At 40.7% G+C, this 17,395-nt stretch overlaps 1 pseudogene; it reads left to right on the top strand.

Moving 5' to 3' along the window:
* Positions 1–11,470: 11,470 nt before the first annotated feature.
* Positions 11,471–14,888, top strand: LOC127667386 (ubiquitin-associated protein 2-like; annotated as a pseudogene).
* Positions 14,889–17,395: the final 2,507 nt, after the last annotated feature.

Here is a 17,395-nt window from a genome sequence, read left to right as displayed (position 1 = left end):
GGATTAAATGCGTGTGCCACCACTGCCTTTATACTCATTAAAACAATAACAAAGCAAAACAAAACAACAACACTACCACAAATTAACTAGGGTCTAGAGAGATGGTTGGATAGTTAAGAGTGCTTATAGCTTTTCCAGAGGATATGAATTTGGTTCTGAGCACCTATATCAAGTGACTCAAAACTCAAGTCTCTGAGGAGCCAACATACTCTTCTGGCTACTGTAGGTATAATGGCATACACACACACATACACACACATACACACACACACACACACACACACACAAGCACACAAAAATAAAAGTAAATCTTAAGGAGGAAAGAAACAACAAGCAACAACTAAACAACCAGGATTCAGTATCTGTTTATATTTTTATGAGATAACACATACAATGCAAAGTACATGTTATCTATACCTTGCCATTTAGCAAATATGTCCACTGATTCCAATTTGCCAGCAGTCTAAAAAAAAAAAAATCCCCCAGTATGCTTTCCCAAGCAACCCTGGCCCTAGACTCTAGAGGCCAACAGAATTGCTTTAAAAAAAAAGATTTATCTTTTCATTTATGTGCATGTACGTGGGCATGTGTATATGTGTGTGTCCATGGTTGACAGAACAAAGTGTTGGATTCCTGGAATGGAGTTATAGGGAATTTTGACTTAGCTGACATGGATGCTTATAATTGAACTTAGGTCCTTTGCAAAAGTAGAAAGTGCTCTTAATTACTGAGACATTTCTCTAGCTGCTTTTCCAATGTACTCTTTGCAGGACTGTCTGTGGGGTTTACCCTGTGAATATAGTTGGAGAATCTTCTCTTCTAGTGGTCTGGTCTGGTGTGTATGTGTGTGAGCAGACACATGTGTCACGGTATGCATGTCAAGTTTAGGTATAGCAGGAAATGTAAAAAATGCTATCCATGCTATCTCTGGCAAGGCGCTAGCTGGCCTTGTCCTCATCTCATGGAAACACTCTGACCTGGAGCTCAGAAATCTCTCCACCCAGCTTGCCAAGTTCCCATGGTGGGTCACTGCCTCACCAGTCCCATGCTTCCAAATTCCTGTAGCTGGCTGGAGTGCCCCACCATAGTACCTTTTCTCTGGAACTCAAAGTCTCTGCATGAAGGAAAACAGCACACAATTTTAGTTTAGAATTAAAAAGCAACACAACCAATGGGCACAGCAACTAGCATCATAATAGTAAGCCATTCTAAGTTAAATCATCTGGTAGCAGATCCTTTGGGTCTGCTACCTGAACTGGGGGTTTCCACTCTCTACCTTTTTGCTCCATCATCCTTCCAGTACAAAGGTCCATCCTTTCTCCTGCCTCCAAGTCCCTCCATCAGACCCGGAAGTCCCACTTACTCGCTCAGTGATCAGTGATTGGTTTCCAAGAAATCTTTATTCCTTAGAAGGGCCACATGAAGTCCTGAGTAAGTGATTCACTCCTTGTTCCAGAAGGCCCTTCTTGGGGAAACAGAATTAGCATCAAAATACAAACTGAATCAGGGCTATCCACAACATTTAGGGGTTATTTTTTGTGGGGTCAGTTCTCTCCTCCTACCTTTACATGGATTCCAGGGACCAAACTCTGGTCTGTGGGTTTGCATTGTGTATGGCAAGCACCTTTCCCATGGAACAATCTTGTTGGCCTCTCTACACATACTTTTGAAAGTGTCCAGTCTCTAGGTTTTTTTGGTGAAGAGTCAGAGAGTAGACCTTGACTCTTCCATGTTGCTCAGGTGGGGTTCTCAAGACTTGTCCCAGAGGACAGCATACAGGGAAAATGTATATTGGGAGAGAGAATGCTTGTGCTCTTCAACAGATGGCTTCCACAAGTGGAAAGCTGCTACTTTTGTGGGGGAGGGTTGGGATAGGAGTAGGAGTTGTCACAGAAGTTTTTCATTGTCCTTCTTCTGTAACTGTGTATTTGCAGTTATCAATATCAAAGGCCCCTGTCTAGGCAATGGAGCCCCCTGTACTGGGTTGGGCTTTGTCATAAAATTAGCTTAATTAAAACAATATTCTACACACATGCCCATAGGCCAACCCAAATTAAATTCCTCATTTAGATTGTTTTCCTAGGTGATTCTAGGTTGTGTACACTTGAAAATTAAAGCTAACCATCACATTATGATTTCAAATAAATTAAGTGGTTAACAGGGTCCCTAAAGAATCCTCTTTATTTGCTTTGATTAAAAAGCTTGTTACACATTGGCAGGCTTAAAAGTCATTGGGGATGAACACCTTCCTTATGATCAGCCTGTGAAACTATAGCTCTGATTACTGATTTACTAGTTGGGAAAATTGTTTGTATTTCTGCCCAACGAATCATAAAGAGTATTATCTATTTAAAGTCTTTCTGGGAAAGAGGGTCCCTTCATTTAACCCTATGGTAATAATTTATTCAGGTAAGAAAACTTTAGATAGCTTAGGAAAGCCATCTATCCTAGAGATGTTAATAAATCATATAAACCCACCAAAAATGTAGATTAGCAAAATGGTCCCCTTGGCTATTGTCCCCTGCTACCTGTTGGGCAAGCCTTTTATTAACATGTAACAAACCTTAGCTTTCTTCTGCACTATGCTTTGTATTTCATGTCTGAAGACTTTGGGGGGAGTCACAAGGATTGAGGATCCAAGGTGAGATAAAAAGAGATTTTTCTCAGTACTCTGGCTGTCTTAAAAACTGAACCTAGGGTCATGTGTGACATTGGGTCATCATATTACTTCTGTTTGAACTTTCAAACTAGAAAAGTTCACTGTTTCAATTTCAGAACCAAGGAAAGACACTCACTATATTATAATCTAATTGTGTCCCTCCCTCCCTCCCTCCCTCCCTTCCTCCCTGCCTTTTTTCCTTCCTTCCTTCCTTTTGTTTTTCTTCTTTATTTATGGCAGGCTTTCACTGTACAGGCTAGCTTAACCTCAAGATTTTCCTGTCTCTATCCACTAGGTCTGGGAATACAGATGAGCAACAGCAGGGTTCATTTTGTACTTTTCAATTAAGAAACTAAAGGTAAAATATGTTTTGAATAAGGTGGTGTGTCAACTGAAGCAGAAATAAAAGCAGAAGAAAGCTATGTAGAAACAATACTTGTATTTAACTAATGAACCATGGAGTGGCCTGAGCCAGGACATAATAAACCCAAGAGATACAGATTAAGTGGGTAATCATAAAGGCAAATAAGCAAATGGTCATTTCCAGAACAAGCAGTCCCTGTTCCCTTGGCAAGGGTTTGCCTTGGTGTGAACACATAAAAGGGAGAGGAAATGGAGTTGTGGGGATTTGGGGCTCCCACAGGTGATCACAAAAGAAAAGAGAAAAATGCAAAGGGCCACAGCTTACCTAATGGCTGTACTTCACAAATTCACACAACTTAATGTGAAACCATTGTCACACTTTTCTCCCAGTTAGGTATTAGGTCTTCTGGCAAAGGGAAAGACCTGTATCAGAAAGTTGTAGAAGCCTATGCTGGTTATATTTGTGGTATTGTGAAGTGCCAAGAAAACAATGTCCCAAGGCACCTTATTAAAAAAATGTACTATTACATATTTGAGGGGAAAAAGGAACCAAGAGGGATAAATTTATCTACAATCAAACAAGCTTATTCATTTTACACAAAGTTGTTATGACTTAGAAATTATTTGTTAGAGGTTAAATCCTATTGCTGTGATGGATTTCCATAAAGAAGAGCCAATAACTAAATAAGAAAGATTTAATTATTTCTTTTTTATACATTCAGCCATTTACTTCTCTTATTTGTAGTTTGTGTTCAACATGAATCATTTCCACAGTATGAGAAGTTAGTAAGAATCAAAGTAGAAATATAGAAACACAACATCCAATCAAATACATATACAACATTCAGGTACAATGCAAGATGGAGTTTTGACTCACACACAATAGCTTCATATCTGTGAGATCTGAATGTTCATGTATTGGTTTTTAAAGATGGAGAACATGCTTATGTTTATCAAGTCAACTGTGACCATCTTAGATACCAGAGCATGTATGTACATGTGTGTGATGATGTCAACAAAACATTTTTTCAACCAATGTCTTTGTTTTAAAAGATTTCTGTATATCAAGACAGTTGGAAAAAGAATTACTATGGAATGAAGCCTATTTTCAAGCTACGGACAATGTCAAACTATCTAAAATTATGCACTTGTTGAAATTATGAAATTGTTTCAATGTGACTTTTATGAGCCACTTTGAAAAAAACATCTACTGAAAGTGTAGAAAAGACTTTATGAATTTAATGTTAGGAGGCTTCTGGTTTTCAAGTTCTAAATGCTTGATTGACAATTGGCTCCTTTGCCCATTCACCTTTTGAATATCAAAATTTGTATATTTATCTTCATTGTAAAACATCTTAAATTATGAAAACACTTCACATACATATACATAAGAAGTGTTTTAAAATTATCTGAGGTCAGTGCAATTCTACTCTCTTAAACCAGTTTGTGAAGTAAAACTTATTCATGATTTGGGGCTGAATTTGGAGGTAGATTTCAATCCATCCTTGCCTGATATTTGTCACTTACTACAAAAATGTCAAGTAAAAATGTTTGATTCCAAGGGAAACAGTGATAGTTTAAGTTTAACAATGTGAAACCTTATGTAAAGATTAGCACACCACATTTGTAATGGCTAAACAATATACTGTTCCTTCCAATGTACAGATGAATAGAATCATAGTAGATTTTTAACTTTTAATATTGCCTGTTTTATAGCCATACAGGTTGTCTTAGTCAGAGTTTCTATTCCTGCACAAACATCATGACCAAGAAGCAAGTTGTGGAGGAAAGGGTTTATTCACTTATACTTTCCACATTGCTGTTGATCACCAAAGAAAGTCAGGACTGGAACTCAAGCAGGTCAGGAAGCAGGGGTTGATGCAGAGGCCATGGAGGGATGTTACTTACTGGCTTGCTTTCTTATAGAACCAAAGACTACCATCCCAGGGATGGCACCACCCACAATGGGCCCTCCTATCCTTGATCACTATGCCTTATAGCTGGATCTCATGGAGGCATTTCCTCAACTGAAACTCTTTTTTCTGTGATAACTCCAGCTTGTGTCAAGTTGACACACAAAACCAGCCAATGAACTGGTTAAATGAACTAAATGAAAAATATGTCATTTCATATTTCATCCTCATCTCTAGAGAAATTTTATGACTGATTTCAAAACAGAGTTTTAAATGTCCACATTTTAAAAGCCACATTTACAGAAATCATATAAACTTTGAATATTATACTTTTCATCTGGTACAGAAAATTCAAGCAGATTTAATATTGTATTCACCGTCTGTCAAAACATGTCCTTCAAACCAACCAAATTTGGAATTCTTAGTGTTTTCTGCTTCAATGCAACAAGGAGTTGTAATAGCAGATATTATGTGGACCTGTTTCTTCCTGGTAATACTAGACTTGTAGTTGCCATTTGGAGTGGATCTCAAAGGTGTGAAAGCAGAGACATTCCCTTGCTGAAGTCTCTAACAATAGACATATAGAAGAGAAGGTGTGACTACAATGAATTAGGCTGTTGATTTGTAGGGATTTGCTCTTGTCATGGTGGCGGCATTATTTGGTTCTGTTTAGTAGAGGTAGTCTGAAAAGAGTTAGTTGAATGTGGTACAACAAGTGTTTGTTAGGAATTAATCTGCGTGGCTGAAAGAACTTCTGGAAGGAGCAACCCTGGGCCCATCTTGCCAACTTGTCACTATGCCCATGTCTGCTTAATACATTTTAGTGAAAACTCTCTGGTTGCTTGGTGCATGGAGATCATCTTTGCTTGTGTGGAAACAGGCAAAGTGTCGACACAATTATTTTAAAGTATGATAACAAAGGGAAAAACTCTTCTAGAAGGGCTGAGTAACTAAAAATATGTGGCTAAAGAATGAGTCAGTTATTTCAAAAGTAATGTTAGCAAAAAGTTTCTTAAGGGTAATATGTACACAACATGAGGTCTAACCTGCCCAATTGCCCAATGAGAGCTAGGTAATGATTCTGACAGAAAATCCACACCTAAGCTTATCTAGAAAGAATTCTGAATTTCAAGGAGAATCATATTAATTTCTACAGGAAAATCCCTCATGAAGAAGGCAAATTAGGTTGTCATCAAATGTTTGATATTCTTCCTTGAAATTAGGGGCCATGGGCAGAGTTTAAGCTAGAAGTCTACAGCCAGGGACATAGGATAGTAGAATAAAGAGGTATAAAAAAACCACATTTTGCTCACACCCTCCTTATAAAAATAGCTCTAGAAACAAACTTTTCAAAGAAAGAGATTATGATATGGAAGAACTAGTAGCAGTCAGAGAAACCAATAGAATAGTTATATGTTAAAAATTAGTTGTTATGACTGTGTTTAAGAAAGTCATTATAGGGTTGACAAGATGGGACACTAAATCAAAAACAAATATAAATTGTGTGTAAACTTAACTAAAGATGTGAAAACTTCTGCAATGAAAACTTCATTTTTTGAGGTAAGAAATTGAGGAATACAAAATATGGAAAGTCCCATCCTCATGGAATGGTAGAAAATATGAATATGATTATCTTATAAAAATAAATAAATGTAGGGTATCTACCAAACAAACAAACAAACAAACAAACTGAGTGATATTGGTAATTACTTTTCTCTTCTGGTAACATGCATAGTAACTCTTAGGATCAAAACTCTGAGTATCAAAAAAAATAACTCTTAGGATCATGAATGTTAGTCAGTAATGAAGAAGCTTCTAGTAGATCCTATCAAAGAAGAGGCTTCTAGGTTGATCTGGGTTCTCCTCTCCCTCAGGATCTTACATTCTCAGTGGAGATCTGGAGACTGTATAGAATAGTCTCTGATGAGGATGCAAGGCCTATACAAAGGCCTATGAGTCAGAAAGAACCTATGATCTTTTATAGGTCTTCATGGAGAATTGTATCTATGATACCCCAAAACAAAGAGTTGCCTTTAACCACCTCAAAATAAGAATATAAACCTAATGTCCATACTTCTCACATTCAATTCCTTGTCCTCTGACTTTCAATGAGGACTAATGCTGAAACTAAAACTTAACAACAACAGCAACAAAAGATGAATAATAACTCTCCACACAGAGATACCTTCTTCTCTTATGATTGCTTTGATGGGAGGCATACCCTGCATATCCAAGACATAGACAGTGGCAGTTGTTACAGATAGCACCTCACATAGATCATGTTGGCAGTATAGTGGTGGGCTGTTTTCCCAAGCCAGTGTTAGCTGAGTAGTCACTTTGGTTTACTGTTTCAGGTGTGGCTAGAAGGCAAAGATGTTGAATTTTATACTACTTTGTGAGAAAACACTTCATAATACATTTCTCAGCTTTCCAACACTGGGGTATAGAATAATATTGTAAGATGATATTTGGAGACAATCAAAGAGTCAGTTGTGGGGAATATAAAATGAGAGATTGAAGTTGAAAACAGGACTTAACTATACTATTTCTAGACATTTTTTAAAAGTTTTATTTTTTTACAGTCCAGTTGTTACTTACTCCCTGTACTGGCTAGTTTTGTGTGTCAACTTGACACAGGCTGGAGTTATCACAGAGAAAGGAGCTTCAGTTGGGGAAGTGCCTCCATGAGATCCAGCTGTGGGGCATTTTCTCAATTAGTGATCAAGTGGTGAGGGCCCCTTGTGGGTGGTTCCACCTTTGGGCTGGTGCTCTTGGGTTCTATAAGAGAGCAGGGGTGAGCAAGCCAGGGGAAGCAAGCCAGTAAGAAACATCCCTCCATGGCCTCTGCATCAGTTCCTGCTTCCTGGCCTGCTTGAGTTCCAGTCCTGACTTCCTTTAGTGATGAACAGCAATGTGGAAGTGTAAGCTCAATAAACCCTTCCCTCCTCAACTTGCTTCTTGGTCATGATGTTTGTGCAGGAATAGAAACCCTGACTAAGACACCCCCTCCTGGTCCATCCTCCCACAGTTCCTCATCTCATTCCTTCCTCCTCTCTGTCACCAAAGGGCTGTCCTACCTGAGACACCCCCTACCCCCCAGAAGGTTTTTGTTTTGCTTTGTTTTGTTTTTCCCTTTATTTAGTTTGCTGTGTTCGTAACCAGTTTCTTAAGAAAGACCATACCAGGCCAAACAGTTCCACATGAGGTTTATTGAGAGGGGAAAGGACAAAGGTGACAGTGGAAAGAGAAGAGGGGAACGGGATGGGGGGATGTGTGCTTCTTTTATATATAGATGGTGATGTGGTCACAGGTAAAGGTGAGCCCAATGGATTCTGGGAATGCCTATGTGATGTCACAGGTTTCAGAGGTCCTGGTACCAACACTCCCTGCCAGGCCTCCCCACTTCCTAGGGCCTTAAGTCTCCTGTCTTTTCCCATTGAGATCAGACTAGGCAGTCCTCTGCTGTATATGTGTCAGGAGGCCTAAGACCAGCTTGCTGCTTGGTTGGCAATTCTAGACTTTTAGGCTTATAGGTTTCCTAAAACTGTTGCAAAAATTATTATCAAAGAGAAATTTCCATAGATATTTTTGTAGTAATACATGCTCTTTTTTGGAGAAATGTTTTGTTTTCAAGAAAGTCTAACATGATAATGGATATTTGGATGAGAAGTTCCTTGTTTGTGTTAGACAAATCTGCTTTTTACATCTTGATATCATATATCATTATTTTGAGCTCTATACCTTTATACCAGAGGGACTGGAGAAATGGGCATATTGGATTCTAGGAAACTGTGTGAACACATGCATTTCATGGAACTTCTTAAAGGAAAAATGTATTTTATAGAATTAAGAAAGAATGAGAAATAAGGGCCTCAAGGTAGAAGCTATTTACTATGAATCTTGGGCAGAAAAAAAGAGAGGAAAACCAAGACAAATCAATTCAGTGGAGCTGATTTTGAAACTTGTATAAAAGAACAATAATACCGATGTGAGGTGGGGGTGAGCTATTATGAAATGAAGATTTCCTTGTGAAAGGCAGTTATAAGATGTAGTTCTAGACAAGAGAAGCAGTTGTGTGTATGTATGAGTGTGTGTGTGTGTGTGTGTGTGTGTGTGCGCGCGCGTGCGTGCACAAGAGAGAGAGAGAGAGAGAGAGAGAGAGAGAGAGAGAGAGATAGAGAGAGAGAGAGAGAGAGAGAGAGAGAGAGAGAAAGAGTGGGGGGCGGGTGCTCACACGTGTGTGTAAACATGCTTGGCTCTATTCACTTTTGACAACTGGAAACAATTCTAAGGTACTGATGAAGCTTGTTGGGCACTTTGCCAGATTCTGGTCCTCCTGACCCATACTTTAATCCCTGGAGGCATCTGGGAGTCAAGCCAGTTACAAGAATTGCCAATTCCCTCCTGGGAATGACTTGGATAAATAGGATTTTTGTGTTCCTGTTAATTCATGTGTAAGTAAAGGGTTAGGGAAAAGAGAGCTGCCCAGTGGGGTGTGAAGGACACAGGGCTCCTGTTCCCTGCTGAAATTCCAGGAATCACAGGAAGCCCTTGTGTTCTGAAATGTTCCAGTGGGCACAACCCCCTTAGCCAGGTTGCTTCTGGTTCTCTCTGGGTGGACTACCATCTCTCCTCCTTGTTCTGTGGTGGCAGCTATGGATGGCTTAGCTGGGCTTATGCAGGGATATGACTTTATTAGTGATTTAGAGAATGGGAAGGAAAGGGGCCAAGGCAGATTCCAGTCTCCTTGTTTGTAAAGACCCCCAGGGAGGAGGAAGCAAGTGGACTTGTTTGTGTGAAGTGGGCCAGAATGAATTCTTTCCTCTGGCTTTTCTTTATTAGGAAGCATGTGACTGCTGAATGGACATTGTTGTGACTCTATTTTTGTAAGAAGTCTCTGTTCTTCTGTCATAACATTTTCCTTTAATCCCCGAAAAAGGACACAGGGACAAGCTCAACTTATTTTATGGAGCTTCTTGGTTCCCTAGGAGCCTCTATTCTCATAACTCTTTCTTCCTTTGACTCTTCCTGTATATCTTCCTTTTATCTTTGGCTCCTTTTTCTCTCCAGTCACCTTGTCAGTGTTGAATCCTCCCAGATAAAAGCCTCAGTCCCCTTTCTCTCTAACTATTGCCTACATGGTTGAACAGGTTCTTGCTGGTGACATCATAACACTCCAAACAATTTAACATCAACTGTTAACTCTCTCACAGCCCATGTTCATGGTCTGTTATTGACAAGAGATCCTTTCTATCTAGTCTTTGCTTTATGGTTCATCCTACCGTTGAAGCTCAATTCTTCCTGTGCTTTTAGGGTCTTTGTCTATTATCTACCTTTTGACTTCTCTCTGATTACTTCTGCTTTTCAGAACTTATTTATTCACAAAATACATGTACTATGGAAGAGCATTTGTGCACATGGTTCAGCTTTCTTGGTTCCTCCTGCCTCACCTCTCACCAGCCACAGGCCTTTGTAAAGACACATAAAGATAAAACAAGTGAAACACATTTGCAGATCCTGTGCCACAGCATTCCATACCCAAATACCACTGGGAGAGAGCAGGTTTCCCAGGAGTGTGGACACACCTGTGAGCAGGTAAGACCACCACTTCTGCTCAGAGGGACCTAACCCTCAGGACACAGGAACTGAGGAATAGCCTGGGACAGGATCCTTCCAGTTTCCATCTGCGCCCAGAGCTGAACCTGTGTCACAGTTCTCCATACCTGAATTCCTCCTGGAGAGAATTGGTCTCCCAGGAGTACTGACACTCAGGCTTGCAGGAGGCATGAGCCACAGTCAGAGACAGCAAGACCAGCTAACACCAGAGATAACCAGATAGCAAGAAGCAAGGGCAAGTACATAGGCAACAGAGACCAAGGTTACTGGCATCTTCAGAATCCAGTTCTACCACCACAGTGAGCCCTGAATACTCCAACACACCAGAAAATCAAGACTATGATTTAAAATCATATCTCATGATGATGATAGAGGACTTTAAGAAGGACACAGATAACTCCCTAAAAGAAATACAGGCGAACACAGGTAAACAGGTAGAAGCCCTTAAAGAGGTAACACAAAAATCTCTTAAAGAATTACAGGAAATCACAACCAAACAGGTGAAGGAAGTAAGCAAAACCATCCAGAATCTAAAAATGGAAATAGCAACAATAAAGAAATCACAAAGGGAGACACCCCTGGAGATAGAAAACCTAGGAAAGAGATAAGGAGTCAGACACAAGCATCACCAACAGAATACAAGAGATAGAAGAATCTCAGATGCAGAAGATACCATAGAAAACATTGTTACAACAGTCAAAGAAAATGCAAAATGCAAAAAGCTTCTAACCCGAAACATCCAGGAAATCCAGGACACAATGAGAATACCAAACCTAAGAATTGTAGGTATAGAAGAGAGCAAAGGGGAGGAGACTGAGGTAAAGTTTCAGGAGTGCAGCAGCGGTGTTGGCAGTGGCAATTGCAATGAAGCAGGACCAGTATTCTTCCTTGTAAATACTGTTATTTGTATATACTGTAAATGATGACACCGGTGGGCACTAACCGAGCCCGGGGAAACTGTGAACAACCTCAAAACCAAAACCAGACAAGCACAAGCAGCAGCCATAAGCCACTGCAGAACAAATTCGACTTGCACAAGTGATTTTGGACCATAATCATGCTGACTTTGAGGAAAAGGTGAAACAATTGATATCACAGGCAAAACCCAGGATGAATGTGTGATTGCTTTGCATGACTGCAATGGAAATGTCAACAGAGCCATCAATTTTTCCTGGGAGGAAATCCAGACATGAATTCCTGGGAGATGGTTGGGAAGAAGAAAGGAGTCTCAGGGCAGAAGGATGGTGGACAAACTGAATTAATGAAGAAGGAAAAGAAAATCGAGACTGGAGCAGAGACTATAGTTAGAAATGTGGTGGGCCACCAAGATGGGGGAGAGGTACCAGCTGTGGATGAGAGTTTCTGGGCCAGGAAAACAGATTGGATGGCACTAAGAGTGGAGGGACTTCTGGGAGAGGTACAGACAGAGGCAAAAGAGGCTGTGACTGGGGCAGAGGTAGTTCTTGTAGGGGAGAAGGAAGGTTTTCTGCTCAAGGAATGGGAACCTTTAACCCAGCTGATTATGCAGAGCCAGTCAACAATGATGATAACTATGGCAATAGCAGTGGCAATACATGGAACAACACTGGCCACTTTGAACCAGATGATGGAACAAGACTTGATTTGATTGAGGTTGAGGGGTCAAATTATCCCTGAAAATTTGAGACTGCTCCTTGTGCATGGAGGACTGCAACAGAAGAGCGGGGAACTGAAGATTGGAATGAAGATCTTTCTGAGACCAAGATATTTACTGCCTCTAATGTGTCTTCAATACCTCTGCCTGTGGAGAATGTGACAATCTCTGCTGGTCATAGAATTGACTTTGTTGTTCTGTTGGGGAAGACAACGTCTTCAATGGAGAATGATTCACCTAATCTGGATCCATCTCAGGCTCCTTCTCTGGCTCAGCCTCTGGTGTTTAGTAATTCGAAGCAGAATGCCATATCACAGCCTGCTTCAGGGAATACATTTTCTCATCATAGCATGGTGAGCATGTTGGGGGAAGCTAAAGGTGGCAGTACAACAGGCTCCCAGTTCTTGGAGAAATTCAAGACTGTGCAGGCCCTTGCGCAACTGGCAGCTCAACATTCTCAGTCTAGAAGCACCACTACTTCCTCTTGGGATAGGGGCTCGACAATATAATCACTGTCACTGGTGCAGTATGATTTGAAGAGTGCAAATGACTCAACAGTTAACAGTCCTTTTACAAAGTACCAGGCATTCACCCCATCTTCAACCATGATAGAGGTATTCCTTTAAGGGAAGCCACCTGCAGTGGCTACCCCAACAGCTGCACCACCTCTCTTCCCTCTTCTCCTCTGCCAAGCAAATCCACCTCACTCCACAGATGTCTCCGGGATCTTCAGACAACCAATCCCCCAGCCCTCAGTCGGCTCAACAAAAACTGAAAAAGCAAAAGAAGAAAAACTTCCTTGAGGTTTAAGATTCCTGCTCTGGCTGTGGAGATGCCTGGGCTAAATCTACAGTTTGGGGCATTGCAGTTTGGGTCAGAGCCTGTCATTTCTGATTATGAGTCCATCGCTACCACGATCACCTCTTCAAATCAGGCTCCTAGTAGCCTGTATACCAGCATGGCCAGTGAGTCTACAGTTTCATCTAATCAGAGTCAGGAGTCTGGTTATCAGTGTGACCTGATTCAGTCTACAACTTATACCTCCCAAAATAATGCTCAAGGCCCTCTGTATGAACAGAGCCACATAGATGTGGTGGTATACCAGTTCTATCTCTTCATCACCCCAAAAGGACCTGACTCAGGCTAAGAATGGTTTCGGCTCCATGCAGGTCACGCAGTTACAGACCACGTAATCTGTTGAAGGTGCTACAGGCTCTGCAGTGAAATCTGAATCACCTTCTACCTTCCACTTCTAGTATACCATCTCTCAATGAAACAGTACCTGCAACTTCCTTCCTGGTGACAACCAATCAGCATTCATCCTCCTTAAGTGGCTTGAGACATAGTGAGGAGATTCCAATTACTACCCACATACAACATAGCAGTGCATTATCTACACAGCAGAATACCCTTTCCTCATCAACATCTTCTGGGCATACTTCGACATCCACTCTTCTGCATACAAGTGTGGAAAGTGAGGCAAATCTACATTCTTCCTCCAGCACTTTCTCTACCATATCCAGTACTGTCTCTGCACCTCCTCCAGTGGTCAGTGTCTTCTCCAGTCTGAATAGTGGCAGTAGTCTGGGCCTTAGCCTGGGCAGCAACTCTACTGTCACAGCCTCAACTTGAAGCTCAGTTGCTACAATTTCAGGAAAAGCTCTTCCCAACCTTCCTCCTGGAGTCCTGCCATTGTTGCCTAATCAGTATATTATGGCTCTGGGGCTGTTGCATGCCTTCCCTGCCACAAGTATATGGTTATGATAATTTACACATGTGCCAAACAAGATTTCCATTGGATTTCTACAGTATCCTGTTTCCCACACCCACCACTCCACTTACTGGGAGGATGGTAGCCTGGCCAGCAACCCTTACTCTGGTGACCTCACCAAGTTCGGCTGAGAGGATGCCTCCTGCCCAGCCCCAGCCACAACCTTAGCCCAACCCCAACAGAACCAGACAAACTCACCATACCACATTAGCAGACATTCCTGAACCCAGTGCTGCCTTCTGGCTATAGTTACACCAGCCTGCCATACTACACAGGGGTCCCCGGCCTCCCTGTGGCTCCTACTTCTTCCAAGCAGCATGGTGTGAATGTCAGTGTGAATGCCCTTTCCAACAGCCAAGTGGATATGGATTTCATGGATACAACACTAAGGATCAGTCACCTCCAGTAACACGCCCATGTGCCAGATATCTCGGGTTTTGTGTACTCCAAAACCCAGCAGTCCTTTGAGAAACAAGGGCTTCATTCCAGTACTCCTGATGCCTCCTTCAACTTGCCTTCAGCCCTAGGAAGTAAAGGGCCCATCAATCCAACCATAGCTGCTGCCTACCCATTTGCCCCCTTTATGCATATTCTGACCCCACATCAGCAGCACACTCTCAGATCCTTCACCATCACCTGCAGCAGGATGGCCAGATGGGCAGCGGGCAACTTAGCCAGATCAGCTCCATCCTGCAGAAGTCTGCCAACAAGTCTGCCTACAATAGCTACAGCTGGGGGGCCAACTGTGGCCCTGACCCTTTTCTTCTGTCCCATCTTCTGAAAGGGCTTCTCAGCCTGGAAACTATGAAAATAGCATCAAAGAGAGAAAAGAATGTGGGGCAATTACAGTGCTCCACACCCCCGGTGGCCCATCCCACACCTCAGCTACATGTCTGTCCCATCCCTATGCCATCCCACCCTGTTGTATTATAGGGTTTGTATTTTCATCCCCTCCCCCCTCTTCCTCCTTTCTTTTTTGCATTCAAGATTATGAACCTTTGCTGTGGGCATTTCCTTCACTTCTTCCTGTTCACCTTGGTGGTGTATGGGTGAGGTGGGAATGCGAAACCCCTCAACCCCCCAAATATATATCAGCCCAACAGTTCTAAGTCTCCTCCTTTATTATTAGGAAAACCAAACCACAAACACATGCACACACACACACACTAAAAAAAATGCCATCATAAATATGAACAGAAATGTCAGATGGTTTATTTGAAGATTTTTATTGTACTGTGCCTTCAAATTTATAGGATTAATTGTCATATATACTATGACACATTAATATATATATATATATATATATATATATATATATATATATATATATATATATGAGAGAGAGAAAACCAAAGAGAGCAAAGATTTCAAGCTTAAAGGGCCAGCAAATATCTTCAACAAAATTATAGAAGAAACTTCCCTAACCTAAAGAAAGAGATGCCCATTAACATACAAGAAGCCTACAGGACTCCAAACAGACTGAACCAGAACAGAAATTCCTCCTGTCACATAATAGTCAAAACACAAAATGTACTAAACAAAGAAAGAATATTACAAGCAGTAAGGGGAAAAGGTCAAGCAACATATAAAGACAGACCTATCAGAACTACACTAGACTTCTCTCCAGAGAAAAGTCTAGAAGAAAGCTAGATGGGCAGATGTCATACAGACCCTAAGAGAACATAAATGCCAGCCCAGGCTACAATACCCAGCAAAACTCTCAATTACCATAGAGGGAGAAACCAAGATATTCCATGACAAAAACCAAATTTACACAATATTTTTCCACAAATCCAGCCCTACAAAGGATAATAGATGGAAAATGACACACAAGGGAGAAAACTACACCTTAAAAAAAGCAAGAAAGTATATCTACACAATGGAGTACTATTCAGCCATTAGAAACAATGAATTCATGAAATTCTTAGGCAAATGGATGGAGCTAGAGAACATCATACTAAGTGAGGTAACCCAGACTCAGAAGGTGAATCATGGTATGCACTCACTAATAAGTGGATATTAACCTAGAAAACTGGAATACCCAAAACATAATCCACACATCAAATGAGGTACAAGAAGAAAGGAGGAGTGGCCCCTTGTTCTGGAAAGACTCAGTGAAGCAGTATTCGGCAAAACCAGAACGGGGAAGTGGGAAGGGGTGGGTGGGAGGACAGGGGAAGAGAAAGAGACTTATGGGACTTTCGGGGAGTGGGGAGCTAGAAAAGGGGAAATCATTTGAAATGTAAATAAAAAATTATATCGAATAAAAAAAGAAATTAATCCTGTAATATAAGTGCAATTAAAATACAATTTATGATAAAAAAAATTAAACAAGGTAGGAACAAAAAAATAAATAAATAAAAAAATAAAAAAGCAAGAAAGTAATCTTTCAACAAACCCCAAAGAAGATAGCCACACAATCATAAAAATAACATCAAAAATAACAGGAAGCAACAATCACTATTTCTTAATATCTCTTAACATCAATGGACTCCATTTCCATAAATAAAAAGACACTAAGAAAGTAGATACATAAATAGGACTCAACATTTTGCTGCATACAGGAAATGCATCTCAGTGTCAACGGCAGACACTACCTCAGAGTAAAGGGCTGGAAAACAATTTTCCAAGTAAATGGTCCCAAGAATTAACCTGGAACAGCCATTCTAATATCAGATAAAATCGACTTTCAACCAAAAGTTTTCAAAAAGGATAAAGAAGGACACTTCATATTCATCCAAGGAAAAATCTGCTGAGAAGAACTCTCAATTCTGAACTTCTATGCTCCAAATGCAAGGGCACTCACATTCATAAAAGAAACTTTACTAAAGCTCAAAGCACACATTGCACCTCACACAATAATAGTGGGAGACTTCAACACCCCACTCTCATTAATGGACAGATCATAAAAACAGAAACTAAACAGAGACACAGTAAAACTAACAGAAGTTATTGACCAAAAGGATTTGACGGATATCTATAGAACATTTCATCCTAAAACAAAATAATATACCTTCCTCTCAGCACCTCATGGTACCTTCTCCAAAACTGACCATTTAATCAGTTATAAAACAGGCCTCAACAGATACAAGAAGATTGAAATAATCCCATGCATCATATCAGATCACCACAGATGAAGGCTGGTCTTCAATAGCAACAAAACAACAGAAAACCCACATACACATGGGAGCTGAACAATGCCCTACTCAATTATAACTTGGTCAAGGAAGAAATAAATAAAGAAATTAAAGACTTTAGAATTTAATAAAAATGAAGGCACAACATACTCAAACTTATGGGACACGATAAAAGCAGTTCTAAGAGGAAAACTCATAGCTCTGACTGCCTCCAAAAAGAAACTGGAGAGAGCATATACTAGCAGCTTGACAGCACAGCTGAAGGCTAGAAAAAAAAAAAAAAAAGCAAATGCACCCAAGAGG

Source organism: Apodemus sylvaticus, chromosome 17, assembly GCF_947179515.1.
Source record: "Apodemus sylvaticus chromosome 17, mApoSyl1.1, whole genome shotgun sequence".
In the NCBI taxonomy this organism is placed as follows: domain Eukaryota; kingdom Metazoa; phylum Chordata; class Mammalia; order Rodentia; family Muridae; genus Apodemus; species Apodemus sylvaticus.
This window is presented reverse-complemented; position numbering and strand designations above follow the sequence as displayed.